The sequence below is a fragment of the Lutra lutra genome, chromosome 11 (assembly GCF_902655055.1).
Source record: "Lutra lutra chromosome 11, mLutLut1.2, whole genome shotgun sequence".
NCBI classification, from domain to species: Eukaryota; Metazoa; Chordata; class Mammalia; order Carnivora; family Mustelidae; genus Lutra; species Lutra lutra.
This window is the reverse complement of record NC_062288.1, coordinates 72,962,295-72,986,242: the sequence shown is the minus strand read 5'-3', so window position 1 is coordinate 72,986,242 and position 23,948 is coordinate 72,962,295. Positions and strand designations below refer to the sequence as shown.

General features: G+C 34.6%; 1 protein-coding gene across 13 annotated transcripts in view; it reads right to left on the bottom strand.

The window, feature by feature from the left end:
- FOXP2 (forkhead box P2) overlaps window positions 1–23,948 on the bottom strand; it is a 572,585-nt gene that overhangs the window by 481,705 nt on the left and 66,932 nt on the right. For 12 of the 13 annotated variants that reach the window (XM_047694958.1, XM_047694957.1, XM_047694956.1 and 9 more), the window contains exon 2: window positions 23,612–23,756. The exons of the other annotated variant lie outside the window; for it this stretch is intronic. The gene's annotated coding sequence lies outside the window, so the exon portion shown is untranslated. The remainder of the gene's footprint in view (window positions 1–23,611; window positions 23,757–23,948) is intronic. 13 annotated transcript variants of the gene reach the window in all.

Genomic DNA, 23,948 nt, shown 5'->3' with positions numbered 1-23,948 from the left:
GAGCCCCATGTGGGGCCCGATCCCAGGACCCTGAGATCATGACCCGAGCCGAAGGCAGCGGCTTAACCCACTGAGCCACCCAGGTGCCCCAATTTTATTACAATTTCTTATTTTTTATTATAACCCTTGATCTGTGCTCATAATAGTATTATAAATGTATTTCAGTTAACCCCAAAGATTTAATAAAAGGCAAAATTACCTGTGGTCAAGCTACAAACAAATGTTTATATCTCAAAAGTATATTTTGTACACAGCTGAAGTTAGCATATTACAAAGATGGGATATAATTCAATTTGCTATCTATCAGCACATCAATTATTTGGGCTTTGATTCAAAACAAAAGAATAAAAACCAGAGGAGAAAATGTGTCATATAAATCTTTCAGTATCCACACAGTAAGTTTGAATAAACATGGTTGTTTTTTTCCATGTGGTATGGAGGATTTAGTAGTATTTCTCTCTTTGATTCAGTATGGGTAGGCAGAGTAGGTTTTCCTTATATACAAAGGGAAACGTAAAATTAAAAAGATAAAACAAAAAGAAAAATCAATAAATAACACAATGTTAAGAAGGAGTAACGTTTAAGAGGAAATCAAAGGAAGAGAGAGCAGCTAAAAAGACTGAAAGAAAGATAAAGGGCAAAGGATTTAAAAATTAAACAGAAGAGAAAAGATTAAAGAAGGAAAGGCAAAAAGCAATGCAGCAGGATTTAAGAAGCCAGTAAAAAGAAAAGACAAGCAGTGATGACAAAGGAATAGCAAGTACCAAAGCAAAGATACTCGAAGTAATGAAAAGAGAGAAAAAAGGAGAGTAAAATAAAAGCAGTTGTAAATTAATTTTAAACACAATATAGGAAAGATACAATATTAATGGGCTTTAATTTTTTTCATATTCTTGGCTCTGTTATTGATAAAAATAAAATCAGTCTTAACACACAGGAGATTAAGAACAGTATTTCCAATGTCCAGGGACACAGCACAGATCAGTAAAAAGTGCTTTGCCCCTAGCATGCTTTGTGATGTTGCAAAAGAAACTTCCCTTTTCTGCCCCACACTACATCTTTCAATTTTCTATGCTGAGCATTAGAGCAATGCTCACCTTAGTTCTAATGTCCTTAGCTGAGTAAATGTGACTTTATTCATAATCCATCACTGAATTTGATTTCTGAAACCACTAACTTATGGATAAATAAAATGTGTCATAAAGGAAAAACTGAATTACAAAGAGACTCACCTATAAATAATCAAACACAGTCTTTCTCAACAATAGTGGTACCACTGAGAGTTTCAAGAATTTGAGAGGGCACTCTTAGTTGTCCTATAATAATTGATAAGAATCACTAAGGGTGAGAGACGCTAGATGTCCGGCAACTTCCTAGGGAACATTATTTTAGGTATAAACATGTTTATACTTATTCACGCCTCGAAGATCAGGGACCATAGGTACTCAGTGCATGTTTACTAAATGAGTAAATTAACTATAAAGCAAATAAAAAAATCATCTTTCTAACATAGCCCATAGTTCTCCATTAGTGCATGCTTATGTCTATGAAGGTACAGGGAATGCTTCCACTACGTGAAAAGTATACTGATGTGATTAAATTTATACGGCACCTTCTTTTCACCAAAACCTCTCTTCTAGCAATGTTGGGGTCAATGCAACATTAAATAGTAATGTAGCAGTAAATACTAAAATCATAAAGCCTCTACAATGACTTTTTACTTGTGTAAAAAAAGGATAAATGAAATACAAATTACTATCAATTTCCATATACACTGCTCCATAAAACAATCTACACTGTTCCTAAAATATAAAAACAAGTTAATGTATAACCACTTTGGAAGATAGTTTCCTAGTTTATTACAGTCTTACCATGCAACCCAGAAATTATTCTGTAGGTATTTCCCCAAATGAGTTGAAAACTTATGTCCACACAAAAATCTGCGCAAGAATGTTTATGGAAGCTTTATAATTGCTGTAACTTGGAAGCAACCAATATGTCCTTCAATAAGTGAATGGATAAACAAACTGTTATACATCCATATAAGGGAATGTTATTCAACAATAAAAAGAAATGAGATATCATATGAAACCATGACAAGACATGGGGGAAACATATGCATACTGCTAAGTCAAAGAAGTCAGTCTGAAAATGCTACATACAATATGATTTCAACTACATGACACTCTGTAAAACTATAAAGATAATAAAAGATCAGTTGTCAGCAGGGGTTTGAAAAGGAGTAAGGGAGAAACAAATAGATGGAACACCAGGGATTTTTAGGGCAGTGGAATTATTCTGTATAATACTATAATGATGGATAAATGACAGTATGTATTTGTCAAAACTCACAGAACTATGCCACACAAAATAGAAACCCTGATGTGAACTCTGGAATTTAGTTCATAATAGTATCCATTCTGTATCAATTTTGGTTCCTCAATTGTAGCAAATGCACCACACTAATGCAAGATGTTAACAAACGAAAACTCTTTGGGGGAAAGGGAACCCTCTGTACTAAGTGATCATTTCTTCTGTAAACCTAAAACTTCTCCAACAAGTAAAGTCTATTCATTTAAAAAAAGAAGTTAATAAGTCAGGTTATATGCTTATAATCCTTCGATGGAAAAAGTTTATGAATGGACTGATACCCTATGCTCCCTAAGCACTTGTGCTTAAGAGTCCTGCTGCGTCAGGGCCTCTAGAGAAAACTCAGTTTTTAATCCCCATCCTCACCTCAAACCACACACTAGGGAGGTAGGGAATTAATAGGAGAAGTTAAATACTTTTATCAGGCCACAAGGCCTACTCTCTCTCTTGGGATTTTTTATTATCCAAGAGAGCTTCTCTCTCTTCCTCCATGTGTAAACAGATACCTCATATATCTCTGTCAAAAACGGAATGAGAATTTCCAGTTCAAAACAGAATGGACCACGTGCATTGATCCCTTTATAAACCATACAAAAATGACAACTAAGGCCTGTTCAACAAAGGAACAAACCTACTAGGTTAGAAAGTTCAAAAGAGAAGACAAGAGAAACAAATGTTAGAAGCTGGAAAGCGAATGAGTTTTGTTGAAAAAGCTGAATCTTGGGCCAACCCCAGGGACAAAGCCAAGAAGCTACGAATCCATACGGCAGAGGACCAAAACTATGGAGCTCTAGGTACATCTGGTATAAGACTGAAGACATTTAAGAAGAATAACACTCTCCTGCTTCCCCTCCCCTCATTCCATATAAACAGACAACAGCTCTCTATCCCAAGCAGAAACTGATTTTACTACCTGACACTGCAGTATCTTCTTATATTGATGAGTTTGTTTCCTGATATTTTCTGAAAATGAATTTATTTATTCTACATCTCTTTCAGGAAAGGGATAGGAATGGATAGAGAGAGAGAGAAAGGGAAGGGGCAGGGAGGAGAAAAAAAGAAAGGAGAGACAGAGGCAAGAGACTGGTAAAGCACAAAAATATTCAGAACTGGGATCAGAAATGACTTAGCTGTGGCAGTGATGAGGAGGGAAATAATAGGAGCAGATGGCATTTATCATTTAAGTAGTAGCATAATATTGCCCTTTTGTTCTCAGGGTCCTAAAAGAAATAGTGGGATACATCACAAAAATGTATACGCCTTCTTTTTCCTTCCCCTTATACCCCAACGAACGTAAAGTGAGGTTCTTCAATAAATATGCCTTTATTGACAGATGAGTGGATAAAGAAGATAGGGCATAGATATACAAGGGAATATTACACAGCCATAAGAAAGGATGAGATTTTGCCATTTGTGACAACGTGGATGGACCTAGAGGTTATTGTGCTAAGTGAAGTAAGTCAGAATGAGAAAGACAAGTGCCATATGATTTCACTCGTATGTAAAATCTAAAGAACAAATGGATAAATATGCATTTATATACATTTATTCATTTGCATGAAATTCGCTACAAATAATTAGTATGGCCAAGAAAAGAATAACACTAAAAGCAATCTTTCATGAAATTATATTGAGCCACAAGTGAATTAAGAAAAGAGAATAGCCTTAATTGTTATTGGAACTACCAGGCCTTTCGATTCTTCTTAAAAAATAAAGGAATATAGGAGTAAAGAAAAAAAAAACCAGTCATTTCCCTTTTATAAAAGAACTACCTAATTTTCTAGTCCACAAAAGTCTTCTAAATAATGATCAGGGTATAAACTACATTCTGCTGTTTTCTTTTATAGGTCACAAAATCACCTAGGATAAGATAACCACTGATTATTTAAGATAATAAAGAAGATAATCCAGGTTGTCATTGACCTAGTTAGAGGAAGAAACTACACAAACCTTCTCCAACTCTACTGAAGAATACTTTTCCCTAAAAGAGAGGTGGGAAATAAAGAGGGTTTTATTTCCACATATATTAAAGGGTTACTGTTCAAATCTATATATCACTGAAATGAAGTTCCATTTTAATAGAAGAATCAGTTCAACAAACATACTTTAAGTTAGAGAATAATAATAAAAGGTGATACTGACTGACTGCAATAGGACCGAAAGTATTTAATTATCATAAGTTTGAGATATAGCTTTCTATAAAAATGGTAAGTTTTTTTAATAAATGTTATAAATGAAAGAAAAGGAGTTGCAACGGATGCACACATGATTCTGGTGTATGGTAATCAAGTGAGTCAATCATATGATAAAGTTATCATGAAATAGAGTTAATAGGGTATAGGCTTAGGGTATGGCAGATGGAAGGTGTAACATATGAAAAGAAGTTAAGCACTTTTTTTGAATTCTGATTTTCTGGGTGGTTCCCCTTGTCATATAATGAACTATTACATTTCATTTCTGAATAACTGAGGAGATTAAAGCATTCATGTGTAGCTCATGAATTACTTTGAAAGCTATTCGGAATTTAAATGTTATAGGTAGTCTCTCATTTTTCTTTGTCTAATAAATGAGTTTATGAATAAACACATGAGTTCATATATTCCAAATAGCAGACCATTCATGTTCCCCCAATTCATTCATTCATTCAATAGGTATTTACTGATCTACAAAGGGCAAAGTTTTATACTGAATGGCAGCCTAAATAAGACTTATATATTCTATGCCCCCCATGGAATTTACAAATTAGTATGAAAATAGGCATAAACAAAGGTATTTGTTACATATAACTAAATAAATGAAATGAGCTGTGGAAAAGAACAAGGAAAAAGAAGAATGGCGAGTTCCCTCAGATAGGAAGGTCAGCAAAAACTCCCAGAGAAGGCATCACCTAAATTTACTAAGACCTGAAGAATAAGGGGCAGGCCAAGCATGAAGAGAAACATTCCAAACAGTGGAAACAGCAAGTGCAAAGGCCCTGAGTCAGGAAGGGTTTCAAGAACTGACAGAAAGCCAGAGTAAGCAAGGAGCACAGTGGAAAGAGATGATTTAAGGCTAGTCAAGAGGCCCTTTCCAAGCCAAGGAAAGAAGCTTCTGTTTTATTCCAAGTACACATAAAGGCTTTAACACTGAGGAGTGACATAATCCAATAAATTTTTTAGTTGAGCACCATAACCATGCTCTACAGAAAATAAATCCAATTTCTGGTGGAGATTCTTAGGTGTGTGGGTGCCGTGAGACCTTCTGTCCATCTAGGGAAGCCTACACAGCATTCCTCGGAATAATACTGTTAAATGCATACAATAAAATACATAGAATTACAAAGGAAACTAATGATGTTGAAATTCAGTTCTACCATGAATCCTAGATGCAAAGGACCCAAGGTTAATGACTCCTGTTGGTGGACGGGAGTGAAGGTAAAAAGAGTTAGAAGGCTGTTGCAATAGATATGGAAAGGATGGATGACTTCAAGAAAAAACTGGGATTCTAGGGTTGTTTGCCTATTAAGTATGGTCCAAATTTCTGAGCATGGCGGGTGTGTGTATGTATGTGTGTGGTTCTCTTTAATCAGTCAAACTTCTATGAACTATGAATTTGTTTATTTCAAAGAGAGACGTATTTTGTCAAACGGGCCCCAAAAGTTGAAATCAGAGATTTTTTTCTAATAGAAGTTGTTCTTATGGGCAATCCTTTGCCCTGTAAGCATTGATTGATTGCACTGATCAACAATAACAAGAGTGGGCACCTGGGTGGCTCAGGGGTTAAAGCCTCTGCCTTCAGCTAAGGTCATGATCCCAACGTCCTGGGATTGAGTCCTGCATCTGGCGCTCTGCTCAGTGGGGAGCCTGCTTCTCTCTCTCTCTCTCTCTCTCTCTCTCTCTCTGCCTGCCTCTCTGCCTAATTGTGATCTCTGTCAAAGAAATAAATAAAATCTTAAAAAAAAAAGAGCTAGCATTTATTGAATTATGATTACTTGTTTATGTTTATTACGCTATTATGTTCCAGGCACAAAGCTAAGTGTTTTTATTGCAATGTCTGGCTTAATTCCCATAACAACCCTTTGAGATAAGCTTTATTATTATCCCCTTTTTACAAGCTAGGGAATTAAAGCTCAGAGATAGTAAGTGACTTGTCTGATACCACACAGCTGGTAATTGTCAGTACTGGGAACCAAGCCCTGAACTAAATCCAGAAGCAGGCGTTACTGAGCATTCAGTAAGTGCTTAGTGCTGTGCTGGCAATAACTGGAACCCAAAAAAGAAAAAGCCAATGACCAGATCTTAAGGGGCCAAGCAAAGAGTTTCAAAGGATAACAAACATGCATACATTAGTGGAATATGGGAGACCATAAAAGTCTGTGCTTACTTCTGTACTGTAAGCATTCACAGAATGGACAGCACTGAAATGGAGAGGGTGGGGAGGAGGATGTTTTAAGGAAAATACAGGTCTTGAACTGTTTCTTTAAAACTAGATAAGCTTTAGATAAGCTTAAAGTGGCAGAAGTACATTTTGGTAATGAAGGCAATGAGTCACACCAAGTATTAGGGAACAGTCAGGAGAAGGACTTCTTGGCAGAAATTCTGGGTTTTTCACCTCCTAGCTGTAAGGTTTGAGAAAGCTATCCCTTGTTACTCAATATTCTCACTGGTAAAATGGATTTAACACCATCTACTTAGGAAATTATAGGAATGTGTGCTGTAAACCAAAAGGCAGCTTCCCTAAGCAGTTTCACAGATCTACTAAACAGCATGGAAACGGCGGGTCTTAACTTTGCAAAAAGTCAGTGACCACACATAATGTTGCTGTCATTTGTTTCTCTTTCCCATATAGCCCCAGCGAAAATTTCTGAGATGGATTATATGATTCTTTGTTGTATGTTCATTTGGAACTTACTTCACACATCTATGGAACGCTGTAGGCGGACCCAACACGAAGCACCCCCTTCCTCCCAGCCACTCTCTTCTCAGGAGCCAGCTCTATTACCCCAGCTTCTGAATGATGATGATAATGGCTAATAATGGCTTAATGTGTTATTCCCTCCATAAAGCACTTATATTTAATAACAGCCCCCGATGTCCCATAGCTGAAAACTGAAAAATAAAACAGCTTCAGGTCTTATGGAAATAATGAGGAGGAAAGCTGAAATTCTGGGACAGAAGGGCCGTGAGTCTTCTTTAAGTCATACTTTAAGGAGCTGTCGCAGTTCTGAGGAAACGATATGAACAAGGCCGATCCTAAAACCGGAAAGACCTCAGTTAAGAACCTTAGGATGTTGCTGTCAAATAACCAATTCAGAAATGGGTATTTCAACACTATTTTAAAAAAGGCTTTGATCTTTGAGGATTTCTTAATAAAGAGATCTAAAATTAAAATGGCAAAATAGCAATATCTATTAAATCTGAACAGTGGGTACATGGATTCTGCTGATTTCGTTTCCGTCGTTTTTGATGTGTTTTCAGCATTTCCTAACCTGAAAGTCACAAATCTTAAAAGGTGAAAACAAAGATGTTCTTATGACAATGGACACAGAAGCTGTTCAGCAGATAATTCTAATTCTGATGTCTGTCTTGCTTTGTACCACACTAACTAATCTTCTGGCAATTGAGTATGACAGGTTAGATAAAACACATCTGGATGTAACAAAATACTTTATCCCAAATTCTTATGAATTCAAGACTAGGTCAAGAAAAAGCTTTGGGGGCTTTTCCTAAAACCAAAATTATAACAGAACATCATTAATTAGCCATTTTTTTAAATCCAAGAAAACAGCTAATGAAACAATGTTGATATACTAGGCCAAAATTTGGTATAAAAAATAAAGTACAGGGGTGGCTTAGTGGGTTAAAGCGTCTGCCTTCAGCTCAAGTCGTGATCCCAGGGTCCAGAGATCTAGCCCTGCATTGGGTTCTCTGCTCAGCAGGGAGCCTGCTGTTCCTTCTCTCTGCCTACTTGTAATCTCTGTCAAATTAAAAAAAAAAAAAAAATCTTTAAAATTAAAAAAAAAGCATATATAAGTTATATAGGATCACGTAAAGTGGACATTTCAATAAAGTTAATAATGCTAATTTATGTCTGCCCTACAATGTACAGCTTTCAGAGAACTTCCAGCTGTATTAGTGCAGTTCACAGTAGAAACTGTAACTTGCATATTCTGTAGGGAAATGATACAGGTGTTAATTCGGCATAAGTCTTGACATGCCAGCTGAAAATGCTAACCTTTGGCATATTTAATTTAGTTAAAGAAGCCTCTCTCACGAGTCTTGAGTTAACTTGCTGAAATTGTCTAATATGCTTGTTGTATAAGTGATAGTTGAATATATGATTGTGAAATATAATCAATTTAGTTACACTTTTCTCTGTACTTTAACTGAGAGATTAACAGTCAGCAGCTCTATGCTTCCACGTTTGAACATGTAAACCCCAATCTGAAAACAGATGATTAAAGAACCAGAGGTAGCAAAGGCTACACAAGAATGGCATCTGCTTATGGCACAGAGTAAACTTGGAGGCAAAAATGCTATATTTAAAATAAATGATAGGAGGCAATTGCTGAACAACTTTTCAAAAAGGTGCAAGCATTTTTTTTTTTCCTTTACAAACACACAGCCCGACAGCCTGGACTTCTGTGATACAGACCTCTACCACCACCCCCCATCCTGAAGACCCCTGCAGGCAACCAACAACTGCTGTATCTGTGGAATGTGCTCTTTGAACTGTACAAAAGCCCTCAGCCTTTCCTGCATTCTGCAAACAAAAAAATGCCAAGTGCAATTATTTCTCTGATTTTAACATAATACAAGTGTTACTTCTCCCCCCTCCTTAACTTCCCTAGTGCAGGCATGATCTACAATGTCTACATTTATAAATGCGCAAAAAAGGGAATCATTTTTCCTAATCAAAATTAAATTTGTTTTAGAAGTATAATAGTCCAACGGAACATAATATAAAATTCAACAGGCACCATATTCCCTTTTGTGTATATGTTTTAAGAATTCTATTTCTATAGACGGATTCGAGGATTGAATGGGATTAGTCCTTTTAATTATATGACTAGGATCTTCAGCTTGAAATCTTTCTTATAAAAAAAGACAAACACAATAGTTGTTTATATTCAATTCATTTACCAAAAAAACTCATTAGAGCTAATAAGAATATGTCCTTCCAAATGTGAATATCTTTTGATATTCAAAAGAAAATGAAAAGTAAAAGGCAAAATAAGTCCTAAGATAGAGCTGTGTAGATATTTAAACTCACCTACTAGTTAAACGCTAGAATAGAGCGTTCTTCTAGCCTAGATCCAACATAAACTGCTTTTCTTCACTGAATATGTCCTTGACATTATAAATACCAGAGTATTTTTCTTTCTCAAAAAGATATTAAACCCAGTAGCGAAAAGTTAGTTCTAGTTTTCATTTATACATCAATGCTTCCAACTATTAGTATGTATAAATGAATTATCACTGGCATTACTCTGTGAAAATATTTGAAATTCTGTCCCTAAAATTAAGTTAAAAAGCGATAAGACACCATCATTTACTTTATACACAAAAAATAATTATCAAGTAGAACCAGACATTATAGGAGATGCTAAGAAAAGATACGGCATATCTTTGTTCAAAAGAAGCTAACAATCAAGTGAGGGAAACAAGACATAAATGCATAAAACAATTAAATCACAAGAAGAATATATATGATATATGTTTATCTCTTTTAATAAAAATGTTTTATTCATTTCATGGCCTATTTCACCAAAGTTTAGCCTCATACCTTTTTTTAGAACCTGGGTATCTTGGCGAGTTACAAAGTAAGGTGAAACCTAACTGGCTTAGAAATTGAACCATCTTACAGATAGGGATTTCCTTTTTTCTTCCTGTCAAATTTTTATCTTCTCTGTCATTCGAGTTACTTCATCTCACTGATGCCATAAAAGCCTTTCTTAGTGATTAGGTCATATAGTATTTTATTTTTTATTAATCTATGTATTTAGTAAATACTTATTAAATAATGACAGTGTCTACCAAAAGATAAAGACATGCTTTCAAGTCAGAGAAGCGAAGGTTCAAATCACGGTTCTGTCACTTAGTAACTGAACAAGCTACTTAACTTTGCTAAGTCCCAGGTACCGCTGCAAAATACACACAGGTGACATCAAGGAAACCGCCATCAACAGCTGTGGAGGCTCAGAGCCTCCAAGGAGCTGTGTTTGGACTGGGTGTTAAAGGACAGTAGGAGCTCATCTACCACACAAGCAGAGAAGCACTGTCCAAGGAGAATAGAACATGCAGAGAAACAAGGAATGCAAGATATCTGTGGGAAGAGAGGAGTTCTTAAATATTTTAGGTTATAGAAGGTCTTTGATGCTTGACTGTATGTATATTAATTTACTAGGATAAAGTCTATGAGAAAGGAAACATAATTACCAAGTTTGAAATCTTAGGATCATCTTGATCTTTTACTCTATTCATCCATTTCTGAGTCCCACAGAAGGAACAAAATTCACAAAAGCCACAAGGCACAAAGAAACCATGACGTCATCATTAATAAAATTAGGCCAGAGTAAGTGAAGTAAGAAAGAAGAGTCAGAAATATGATGAGTAGAGGAAGATGATGCTGGGTGAGAGGTGGGGAGGGGAGGCATGGTCCAATCCTTGCAAGGGCTTGTACTCTGAAGAGCTCATCTGTAGTTTACCCTAAATTCAAGGAAAAACAAATATAAGATTTTAGTAAGAAAGCAGAAATCAGTTAATTTTTATTTTTAAAGTTAAGTCTTGCTACCTAGTGAGTTAAGGGAAGAAAAGGCGTAGAGAATTGAGAACGGTCATTGCAGTTGTCAAAGTTTTAGACTAGGGTTGTATTAGTGGGATGCGCAGAAAGAAAGAAATTTGCAATCAAATTTGGAGTCTAGGGGCGCCTGGGTGGCTCAGTGGGTTAAAGCCTCTGCCTTCGGCTCAGGTCATGATCCCAGTGTCCTGGGATCAAGCCCCACATGGGCTCTCTGCTCCGCGGGGAGCCTGCTTCCCCCCTCCCTCTCTCTGCCTGCCTTTCTGCCTACTTGTGATCTCAGTCTGTCAAATAAATAAATAAAATCTTAAAAAAAAAAATTGGAGTCTTGCCTTCACAGACCCAGAAGAGTGAAGAAGAGAAGGGGGAGATGTCCAGGTGGCCTAATACTGGTGATCCAGTATCTCTGACATAGGCAACTGAGTGTCTGACAGTGCTTGTTACTCACTAAAACAGAAAATATCATTAAAAGTATGTTTTTAATAGGTGAGACAGGAGATGACAAGGAGATTGATCTTATTATTATTTTTTAATTCAAGTTGGTGAACATATAGTGTAGTATTGGTTTCAGGAGTAGAATGTAGTGATTCATCCCTTATAATAAGCTTAATTTTAGATAGATTCCTATAGGACATGTAAGTAGAGATATCAAGGGAAGTACTTCCAAATGTAGATCTCAAACTCAGAGGAGAATCAGAAGCTAGAAATAATGAAACCAGGAGTCCCAACACTAAGCTCAAAGGTTTCAGGATAAGTGAACTCACCTAGAATGATGTACATACAGAGTAACCAGATGAAGACAGAACATAGGAAGAAACCTAAACTTAAGGGGTAGGTAAAGAAAGGACTCACAAAGGAGACTTAGCAAGAGGAGTAAGTGAGAGAAGATGACATGAGAACAGGAGAGGATACGGGAGGAAGCAACTGGCAGTGTTAAAATTTCAAGGAAGGTAACAGATTAAAACTGTCCTATAGATTTATCAACAATATCATTGAAGGGGACACCTGGGTGGCTCAGTCCTTAGGATCTACCTTTGGCTCAGGTCATGATTCTGGGGTCCTGGGATCGAGCCCTGCATTGGGATCCCTGCTCAGTGGGAAGCTTACTTCTCCCTCTCCCACTCCCCCTGCTCGTGTTCCCTCTCTCGTTGTATCTCTCTGCATCAAATAAATAAATGAATCTTTTTTAAAAATATCATTGAAGGACTTCTAGTTTAGCCTATCAGTAAACCTATACAATTATAAACATTCCTTCCCAAAGTAATATATAATGGCAATACTAGAATAACAATTTATGAAATCATGACCAAGATCACAGAAGAGGTGGAAAGCACTACAGCATCCCAACACATCTTTGTATATACTACCACATGGTCTAGCACAGATCCTCAATGAAAGCTGGTCAAGGAATCAATTAGTACCTTATTCAATCATTCAATCCCATCTTGTACATCAGGAAACTTGTTCAGAAGTCAAAAAAAAAAAATGTTGAAGAGAAATCACAGAGAAGTTATACCTTAGAAAAAGTTCTCAACACTGATGACACCACCCCTATCTCCCTCAGGGTAGACTTACAGTAACAATGCTTTTATTGCTACATTTTTAAAAAGCTAAACGAGAACCCACCATAATACATGATAGTTTTTCTGATTTGCACTTTTTTTTTTAACTCAAAAGAACTATTTTTGGCTCACTTAACAAAGATCATTTTCTTCAAGTGCAGCCTTAAAGGATGTTAACTGCTCAGCCATTAAAATTCATATTAATTTCAACATAGTCTTCCAAAGACTATGCACCTCAATGTAGAAGGCTAACAGTCACTTTGCAGTGCAGGGTAAAGAGACACTGTCCTTTTCTGAAAAAGAACATTAAAAGCAATTTACTCTCCAAATATTTATTGAATGAGGACTGTATACCAGCACCACTCTGGGCACTGGGAACACAGGGTTGAAGAAATACTGCATGGAAGTAATGAGAGTGGGAAATGCCTTAGACACTGATTCTTAAAATCTAGTGGAAAACAAAAATTACTCATTCCAGGTATTTGAATTTAAAAAGCAAATACATTAGCATTCAACTCTATAATGAAACTACTGAGAAAATGTATTTTTTAAACCACCTAGATTCATGATCTATGTAGATATATATTCAAATATAACTTGATTTGAAATAATAACTGACAAATTCAAATTCAGATGACTTTAACCATAAGAAAATATTCATACAAATAGGAATGCAATAAAAATGTTATTTTAAAACTGTGTAAGAAAACCAAAATTAACTTTTGCACTAGCATGCTAGTAAGCAGTTAAGCAGAAAAAATTCTGAAAAATTAAGAAACTGGCAAAAATTGAGCTCTTAGATAAAATTTACATGTACAATTCTCTTCTGAAAAAATAAACATGGCATATTTGAATTAAAGTTTGGTTTGTCAATTCAAAACACATTTTGTTAGTGAAAACAGTGCTGATGTCCATGATGAACAAGAGGGATGACTAAAGAGATTCTCTATAGCAATATGCATTTCTCATCTTAAGAGAAAAACTAGGGGTCGACTAGATCAAAACTAATTAAGGATTATGGAAAAAACTGTCATGAGAGAAATGAAAATTATTTTTTAAAAAAAGTAATGGCAACAAATAAACTGATTTGTTTCCTTTCTTTGAGACAAATGTTGACCCACCTCACTTTACTTCAAATTAAAGGTCTTGTAATCTACTAAAAACCATAAAAATACAAGTTATTTATAAATCTCAATGGGAACAATAAAGCAAAATTTGGGCTCCATATCACCATTTTGCTCAGGATCAAATCTTCAGTAAGAATGTCACAAATGTGTAAATCTATTATATAAATTTTTCAAATTATATAAACTGCCTAAACTATTCCAGTATATTTGCAGCTGGGTAATCAAAAGCCACGATCAAATGGATGCAGTGACTCCATTATGCAGTAAAAATAGAACTCTAATAAAGAAAGAAGTTTCAAAGACTGAAGGAAGCTACCTTTAAATGGATGGTGGGAGAATTTACATGAATTGCATGGACATTAGAATGAGCATTTTACAGCAATATAATCATGAGTAATTTTAACAGTGACAACAGTAACAGAAGCTTTATTTTATCTATATGCCAGGTGCTGGGAAGCATGTTTCATCTTTCCCCACTAATATTTCCCCAAATTCTAGGATATTAAGTTTTACGTAATGCCTTTTAAATAAGCAACATTTATTCTCTGTACTTGAGGAATATGATTTATAATAAAACCAAAATTACCATTTCATAGTATAACCCCATTAGAGAGAAATATAGCAGTCTATTGAAAAAATAAATACATGGCATTATAAAACTCAGACATGCCACTTCAAGTTATAACCTTAGCAAAACTGTCAAGCATGTGCATAAAGAGATACATACAGATATATTCACTGTAGTACTATTCGAAATAGTACAAAATGAAAAACAAAATGTTCATCTATCAAGGAAAGGATTTTAAAGCAAGCATGCTTTATTTAAACCATGGAATGTTATAAAGCAGTTAAAGCTAATTAACTATTACCCACCAAAACAGCAAAAATGGAAAAAGACCACCTCAGTGTTGGCAAGACATGGAGAAACTCAAACTCCCATACAATGATGGTGGCAAGGTGAACTCTGACAACTATTTCAGAAGATCGCTCAAAGTGTCTGCTAATGTTGACACTATGATACAGGTAACCTACGATGCAAACACTAGATTGACATTACGATGTAGACACCCTGTCACACAAAAATTCTACTCCGAACTATAGAGAGGCACATTATATGTCAAGGGCATGCACACAAATCTTCAGAGTAGTATTACGCCTAACAGTTAAAAACAAGAAAACAATGTGAATGTCCCAAAATAAAACGGAAATAAACAATGGCATATTTATGTAATGGAATACTACACAGCATTAGGACAGATATTTAGAAGGACACGATAACATGGAGGAAGCTCATATGCCTAATATGAAAAACAGAAGCCAGACACATAAGACTATATGCTAGATTGTTCCATTTATATAAAGTTCAAAAACAGATAGAACTCATCTATGTTGTGCGAGGTCAGGATAAGGTTTCCCTGGTGGAGGATGGGGAACCTTACAGAACCAGTAACGTGCTACTTCTTGAGCTGGGTACTAGTCACACAGATGCATTCATTCTGTGAAAACTCATCAAGATATAATTTATGATTTTTGCAGTTTTCATCATATAACTGCAAAAATCATAGATGTACTATGTGTGTGTATATCCATAAAAGCTTACTAAAAATACTAAAAAATCAAACCTGTGTATATCAACATGGGTAGATCCCCTAAATATAATTTTTTTAAAATTTTATTTATTTATTTGACAGAGAGAGGTCACAAGTAGGCAGAGAGGCAGGCAGAGAGAGAGGGGGAAGCAGGCTCCCTGCCGAGCAGAGAGCCCGATGTGGGGCTCGATCCCAGGACTCCGACATCATGACCCGAGCTGAAGGCAGAGGCTTAATCCACTGAGCCACCCAGGCGCCCCCCTAAATATAATTTTGAAGGAAAAAATTTCTCAGAAGGGCAGACTTGATACGATGCCAGCTGCATAAATTTTAAAATCACCAAAAAAACACAAAAGTTTGGGGCATCTGGTTGGCTCAGTTGGTTAAGCAGATGAATCTCGATTTCAGCTCATGTCATGATCTCAGAGTTGTGACATGGAGCCTGATGTCCAGATCCGCACTCAGTGTGGAGTCTGTTTGAGATTCTCTCTCTCCCCAACCCCTCTCCCACCTTTTTCTCAAAATAACAATTAAAAACAAAACAAAACAAAACACCTTAAAAACTAAAAAGAAAACAAAAGTAAAAGAATCGAGAAAAACATCAACTTCAGTGTAGTATCTTTAGACAAAGAAAAAGGAAAAGGATGAAAGCACATAGCTTTTACTATAGTTGTGGTATTGCATTTCTTAAAAAGAGTGAAATCTGAAGAAATTATAACAAGATATTAGCATGTCAAATTTGGGTATGTAGGTGCCTACTGTGTTATTTTCTAAACATTTACAATATCTTAAGTATCTTAAGTCTCTTTTTTTTTTTTGAAAATAGATTTGGTTGCAGATAGCCTTTTTTTTTTTTTAAAGATTTTATTTATTTATTTATTTGACAGACAGAGATCACAAGTAGGCAGAGAGGCAGGCAGAGAGAGAGGAAGGGAAGCAGGCTCCCCGCCGAGCAGAGTGCCCGATGCGGGGCTCAATCCCAGGACCCCGGGACCATGTCCTGAGCCGAAGTCAGAGGCTTTAACCCACTGAGCCACCCAGGCACCCCTACAATATCTTAAAAATCTTAAAGAAAGCTATCACTTTGGATTCTTGGAGAATACTTAAAACATGTTTAAGTGAAAAGCATTCTTAACAAATTTGCCCATTAATAAATGTTTTCATATAGCTTGAGTTATCTGAGATGGCTGATGGATGTTTACTTAAAGATATTAAGTCTTAGTAAATGTAATGCCTTTTGGACAAACCTAAAATATGGGCCATGTATAGAAAAAATGGTATACTCTGATTTGCCGAAAGAGAACTTCAGTCTTTTAAGTTGTTCTATAATAAAATCATTAAACATTTAAGAGCGTCCAGGAGAAATGACCTTTAGATAAACCTATCTAGGGAGAACATACACCTTCAAACTATCCTTTGATACCTGATTCAAGAGCAATTTGTTGCTCCTTTATGTTGTTCCACAGGGCTAGAATCAAAATGGGGCACATAAGTAATAGTGGTTGCATGGATAGAATTGTCAACTCTACAAAACTAGATCACCAATAGGCCCACTAAAAGAAATTATTCATTTCAGGAATCCTGAGGCCCTTGTCCCAGATATGATTTTGCATCATTAACTTGGAAGCAGATTCAATGTGTAACTAACCAATCTTTCAAAAGAATTTGGAGGCTACCCACCACTTTGTGTTTAACAACAAGTTTTGCCTTCACTTCTTTTTCTTTAAAATATGAAGAGATATAGGAAAAATAAGTTTTAACTATTTTTTGCCTTTTAAAAAAATAATAATCACTTCAAAGCAATTACTCAGGCTTCCATGCCCGATGGATTTCACTCCTGCCTCTTTAAGCATTCTGTTCTTTGTCACGACCCTTCTTTCAGTGTCAGAGAGCAGCCAATTAGTTAAAATTTAAGGTAGTTATTCAGAAGTCACAAGCCACAAATTCAGGTAAGATATTCAGACAAAGATATATGAGCTACTTTCTTAAGATATTAAGAGTTGCTTTTACTAAAAAGTCTGTATTATTGTAAGAGAACATGGAGAGTTAATACTTTATTTTGTTGAATTTCTACTCTAGAAAGATTCAGATCAGTTATGGAGACAGTTGTACAAAGCTGACCCAAGAAACAGGTGTTTTGTTATTTAGTGAAAACTAAATCATAGCAAATATCAATTTTTCAGAATGACTCAACTTCCACCTTGCATTTTTTGTCTTGTTAAAACTGACATGTCTCTTTTCAGGCATTAATAAGTTATTTTATTTTCCATATTCCCATACATCTTCTCGAACTGACCAATGCACATTTTTTGAACTCCAATCAAAATGTACTAATACATCATTCTCTGAATTACACATTGAATGAGATTTAAAAAAAGAATTATTTTGTCTGCTGGGAATTTATGAAGGAAACATATTCTTTATATCTTCTTTTAAAACTTTATAAACATTCTAGGTACATTAATATAAAGTTATAGAAATATAGGGCACAAAGAAATAATAAGTCTTTAAATATTTCCATGTGGTAACAGAATGCATATTTCCTAAATTCCAGAACTCTTTCCTTTCCAGAAGAATTCTGCTTCAGAACTTAACAAGTGAAATAAATGACTACATATTGCACATTGCTGTATATAGAGATAGAGATATATAGAGGGATATAGAGAGAGAAAGAGAAAGAGAAACAGATATATATATATATATATATATATATATATATACCCATACATACATATAAACATATACATACATATAAACACATATACACATTTATTTATATACACACTTCTATATATATAGAAAATAAGTAAGAGCGAGACCACTACCATTAATTAATTACCTGCCATGTGCAGGTATTTTTTGTGTTTGGTGATTTCATCTTTATCTAACCCTATAAATTATTGTTTTTTTCCCTCACATACCAAACTTACCCAAGCTCAATATTAAAAAAATTACATGCCAGAACAAACATTTGAACCCAGGTCTGTCAAATGCAAAAATGGGACTCTTTCCTACACGGTATGCTTAAAATAAGTTTTAGATTTTAAGTATTGCTTTGTGTCTCTTTAACATAAAAAAAAAAAATCATTCTGGCACTCGGAAGAAACATAGCTGGTTTCTGAAACAAAATCTGATTTTATTCCCAAAATTTCAATATGGCAAAGGAAAAGTTGCTACAAAGATAATTCTTAGTTGAATATGTTCAAAATGTAATTCCTTGGTAATCTGGGTTTTGGCCAAGACAAATCAAAATCATAGATATATTACAAATGCCAAGTTTTCAGAGAAACAAAAAAAATGCAATAGCAACAGATGCATTCTCCCTAGACATTTGTGTTGAGCCTAGCTATATCCAGAATCTGAAGAAAAGGGGGATTTTTCTATTTCATTTTTATGAATAATAAATTCCTCGTTTCTGCTAATGTCAACTAGTTAAATAAGATTATATTCACTCCTTAGAAAATTAAACAATAGAATATATTGAGAGAGAAAGGAGAAAGTAGGAAGGAAAAAGGAAGAGGGGAAGAAAGAAGTAGGAAAGAAAAAATTAAAAAGGGACTAGGAAGAAGTCTCTATCTGGTATTTTTAAACTGAATCTGTATTTGAAAATTTGTATTCAAAAAAGGAATACAAAGAGCATCTGTGTTTTCCATTTCTTTTACAACATACTAATGTTAAAATTAACAAATTAAAGTCCCACTTAAGTAAGAAAGCATTTCTGAGGATGATAGACCACTGCATAAAATGCATTAAATTTAAGGAAAGAAGCTATGAATGACTCAATAAAGATGAGTATTTCATTATTACAGATTGAGGTTGGGGTATATTATTGAAAAAATATCTATTCTTAAAATCAAAACTGAAATGTCTACCTTAAAATAAAGACAAGTTTATGCTACATAAATAAATTGTCATAAAATGTTACTAAATATATTCAAGTATAGAAGACTGACTTTATGGACATTAGCACTTCCCCCAAATAAAATACACTGCTTAGTGAGATCACAAAATATTGACTTTAAATTATATCTTTTTAACTTTGAATATCCAGAGTACATAGATCAAATCTGAAGTTATCTCACCTTTTCTCAAAATTCCAATTAACAGAATCACTGAGACTGCTTTTTAATCTTTTAAATTATATCAGATTTGCAAAAAATTATCTAAAAGATGTTATTTTTTTTAGAGCAGTTTTATATTTACAGAGAAGTGTAGCAGAAAGCACAGAGTTCCCATATACATTCTTTCTATCTCCAGAATACATGAAGTTTCTACTATCATTAACATTTTGCATTAATGTGGTACATTTTCTACAACTGATGAACTCATATTAAAGCACTGTTATTAACTAAAGTACAGAGTTCACATTAGGGTTCACTGTTAGTGTTGTACAGCTCTTTGGATTTTTAATGTCCTGTATCTGCACTTACATTACTATACAGAACAGTTTCACTACTCTAAAGACCCACCTATTCAAAAATAAGTAAAAATTAAAAAATCCACCTATTCATCAGTCCCTCCCCTCAACCCTGGAAACCACTGATCTTTTCTTAGTCTCCATAGTTTTGCCTTTTCCAGAACGTCACATATTTGGAATCATACAGTATGTAGCCTTTTCAGATGGCTTCATTCACTCAGTAACATTCACTTATGTTTTCTCCATGTCTTTTTGTGGCTTAATAGGTCATTTCTCTTTATCACTGAAGAGTCCATTGAATGTATATATCACAGCTAGTTTATTCACTCACCAATGGAAGGACAACATACTGGCTGCTTCCAAGTTTAGGCAATTAGGAATAAAGCTTCTATAAACATTCTCCTGCAAATTTTCATGTGGACATAAGTTTTCAACCCATTTGGGTAATTACCAAGTACTGCAATAGCCAGACTGCATGGTAATAATGCATGTATGCATGTCTGGCTTCCTAATAATCCACCAAACTGTTTTCCAATGTGGCTATATCACTTTGCCAACAATGAATGAGAGTGCTGGATGCTCCACATCCTTGACAGCACTTGGTACTGTCAGTGTTTTGGATCTTAGCCATTCTAATAGGTATGCAGTGGGATCTCATTGTTTTAATTCACAATTCCCTAATGAAATAAATGCTGAGCATCTTTTCATATGCTTATCTGCCATCTCTATGTCTTCTTTCATTAACTCTATTTAAAGCTCTTTTCACTTTTTAGCTGAATTATGTGCTTTCTTATTGTTGAGTTCTTTGTATATTTTAGATATGAGTCTTTTAACAGACATGGGTTTTATTAAATACATTCTCCCAGTCTGTGACTTGTCTTTTCATTCTCTTAGCAGTGGTTTCCTCAGAGTGTAAGTTTTTCATTCCAATGAGGTCCAATTTTTCATTTTTTTCTTTCATGAATTGCACTTTGACCATTTTATCTAAAAAGTCATATCAAAGCCCAAGGCCACTTAGATTTTCGTCTATGTTATCTTCCAACAGTTTTAAAATGTTTCATTTTACAGTTAGCCCCATGACCCACTCTGAATTTATTTTTGTAAACGGTGTAAGGTTTGAGTCTAGATTTTTTTGCATATGAATGTCCAATTGTTCCAGTACCACTTTGGAAAGAACTGTCCTTTCTCCAATGAATTGCCTTTATAACTGTCAAACATCAGTTGGTTATACTTGTGGGGTCTATTACTGGGCTCTCCTTCATGTTCCAATGATCTATCTATTCTTTCATCAATATCATACCATCTTGCTTACTGTAGCTTTATACAAAGTCTTGAAGTCAGCAAGTGTAGCCCTCTAACTTTCCTCTTCTTCAATATTACATTGGTGATTTACAGTCTTTGGTCTTTTCATATAAACTTAAGAATCAGTTTATCAATAGTCACAAAATAACTTGGGATTTTATTGGGATTATATTGAATACATAGATCAAGAAAGGAAGACATGACATTATAACCATATATTGTATATGTTTTTCCAGGGACATGGAATATCTCCCCATTTATCTGAGCTTTGATTTTCTTTAATCAGAATTTTTGTAGTTTTCCTAATACACACACATACACATAATTAGATTTATACTTGGGTTTCTGCTTTGTTGGTGCTAATATAATGGTACTGTATTCTTAATTTCAAATCCCACTTGTTTATTGCTGGTACACAGAAAAGCAATTGACTTGTATATTAATCTTGTTTTCTGCAACCTTGTTAAAATCGTTTATTGGTTACAGGAAGTTTTCTTTGGTTGATTCTTTGAGATTTTTTACATAGACAATCATGTTATCTGCAAATTTACAGTTGTATTTCTTCCTTCCCAATCTGTATTGCCTTTTATTTCCTTTTCTTATCTTACTACCTTCGCTAGGACTTCCAGTATAATATTAAGTATATTCCCGTATAATATTAAACAGGAATGGTAAGGACTCCTTGCCTTCTACCTGATCTTAGCAGAGACACACCTAGCTTTTCATTAATGGCTTTTCATAGCATAAATACCCATGCAACCATCAGCCTAGTGAAAAAACAGAACGTAGCTGACACACCAGAAGCTCCAAGAAACCACCCTAGTTTCTAGTACCTACCTAGAATTTAACTATTATCTATAATTTCGTCGTAATAACTTTTTGCATCCTACACACTATACTCTAGTTCTGGAACTTTATAAAGAAGAACTCATACATACATGTTTAGGTTTTTTTACTCAACATTATGTTTATGGAATTCAACCATGTTACTGTTGCTATACTTTTATCTATTTTCATTGCTGTAGAGGATCACAGAAATTTTCTGTAAACAATATTTTCTAATCCCTCATCAACCTCAAACTTGTAATAAGAATTCACTACTCACTCATCAAATTTAAATAACTTTTTAAAAATTTTGCAATACTTTTCAATAACAAATACTAAAGTTATAAATGAGGAGCAATTGTCTCATGTCAGTGAAAGGAATAATAATGTTTGTAGTGTTTCTCCAAGGCATCGCTATCAAGTTCAATGATAGAAAAAGTTATCTAAGACCATAAACAAAAATTTCTTTTTTTATACATGGATTCAGCTAAATTAAAAAATCCCAACTTATAATTATAGACTATCAGGAATGGCCACAGTGTTTCAAGGCTCTATCAGATGTTCTAAACAAAAGATTAAATGTGAACCTAGATATTTTGAAGATTTCTTACTGCAGACTACTTTGACAACTTCGTCAGATGCTATATCAATAAGAGTATCACATTCAAGACCTATACAAATTCATGTTTCAATTTTTAAGGTAACTGGGGTGGGGAAACGTATAATCTGGTTGTACCCAACTCTAATAAATATTGATTTTCATGCTTCAGACTTTTAAAAATCAAATCAATACTCTTACACTGATTCTTTCACTGAAGAGTGAGAAGGGTTATCAACTGGTAAGCAAAAGTCAGATTTCTGGCAGTTAAGCCATTATACAATGTATCAAGTGCCTTATCACAAGGATGATGCACTAAATCACCTTTCAGATAAAAGTTGTGATTGCCAAGAAATTTCTTCCAAATAATTTTCTCAAAACAAGTATTGTCTTTGATTATCAATCTTTCTACCAATTTCTAAACCACAACTGAATTCTGTCTTTCTTTATAATCACAAAAACACATCTTTTAAGTTCTTCCTAACAAGATAGGGAATCAGTCTTTCCAGGACACTGAGCTGACAAAATTTATATATTTTTATAGTGGATTATGGATACAAATTCATTCCAATTCAGTTTCACTATGCGAAGTGAAAAAAAGGACTTAATGTCTCTTTTACTGGAAGGTGGATTTAAATAGATATATTAAGATAGTCTTATTCTCAGATATAAAGAAATATAAAAGAAAAAGAAAGAACTAAAGTTTAGAGCAAAAAGGGATTATGATGGCACAATTGCAGATATTAAATCAAAGGAATTTACCTTCTTTTCATCAGAATACTCTCAAAATTCTTACCAGTTCTCTGCCAGAAGATAAAATTAAAAATAATCCATTTTGCATTAAATATTATTATTGCAAAGCATTACCTTATGTTACTATTTAGAAAATGTTAACACAAATAGGAATTTAAAGTTACCAAGCAATACACCTGTATATTTTGTACAGAAAAAAATCCAAATATTTTTATTACATATTTCTCTCCTAATACCTGAATAGCCAACAAAAACTGAGGGATGGAAAATAGAGAGTACAGATGACTTACATTTGGAGGGTTAGACTTTAATTCTCTCTCCCAGGATTGAGGAGTCTTATTCTTTGTGCTTACAATGCTCCTTTCTCCAGGGTATTCTTCTACTTCCAGAATAGGTCAGGACAAAGCTTCAACAGACTTCTATTATTTGTTTGATCTAGGGGGAAATTATACTTTTAATCAATTATTACAAAATGCATCAAACTTTTTCTTACTGTGCTGGTGGGTGGGGGCTTCTCATTATTTTCTGTTGGATCTGATGTGAACAGAGAAAATAGGAATTGCCATTGTTGAATATTATAATAAATAAATCAAGTACTTTAAATTAACACCACTAAAAGAAACCCAC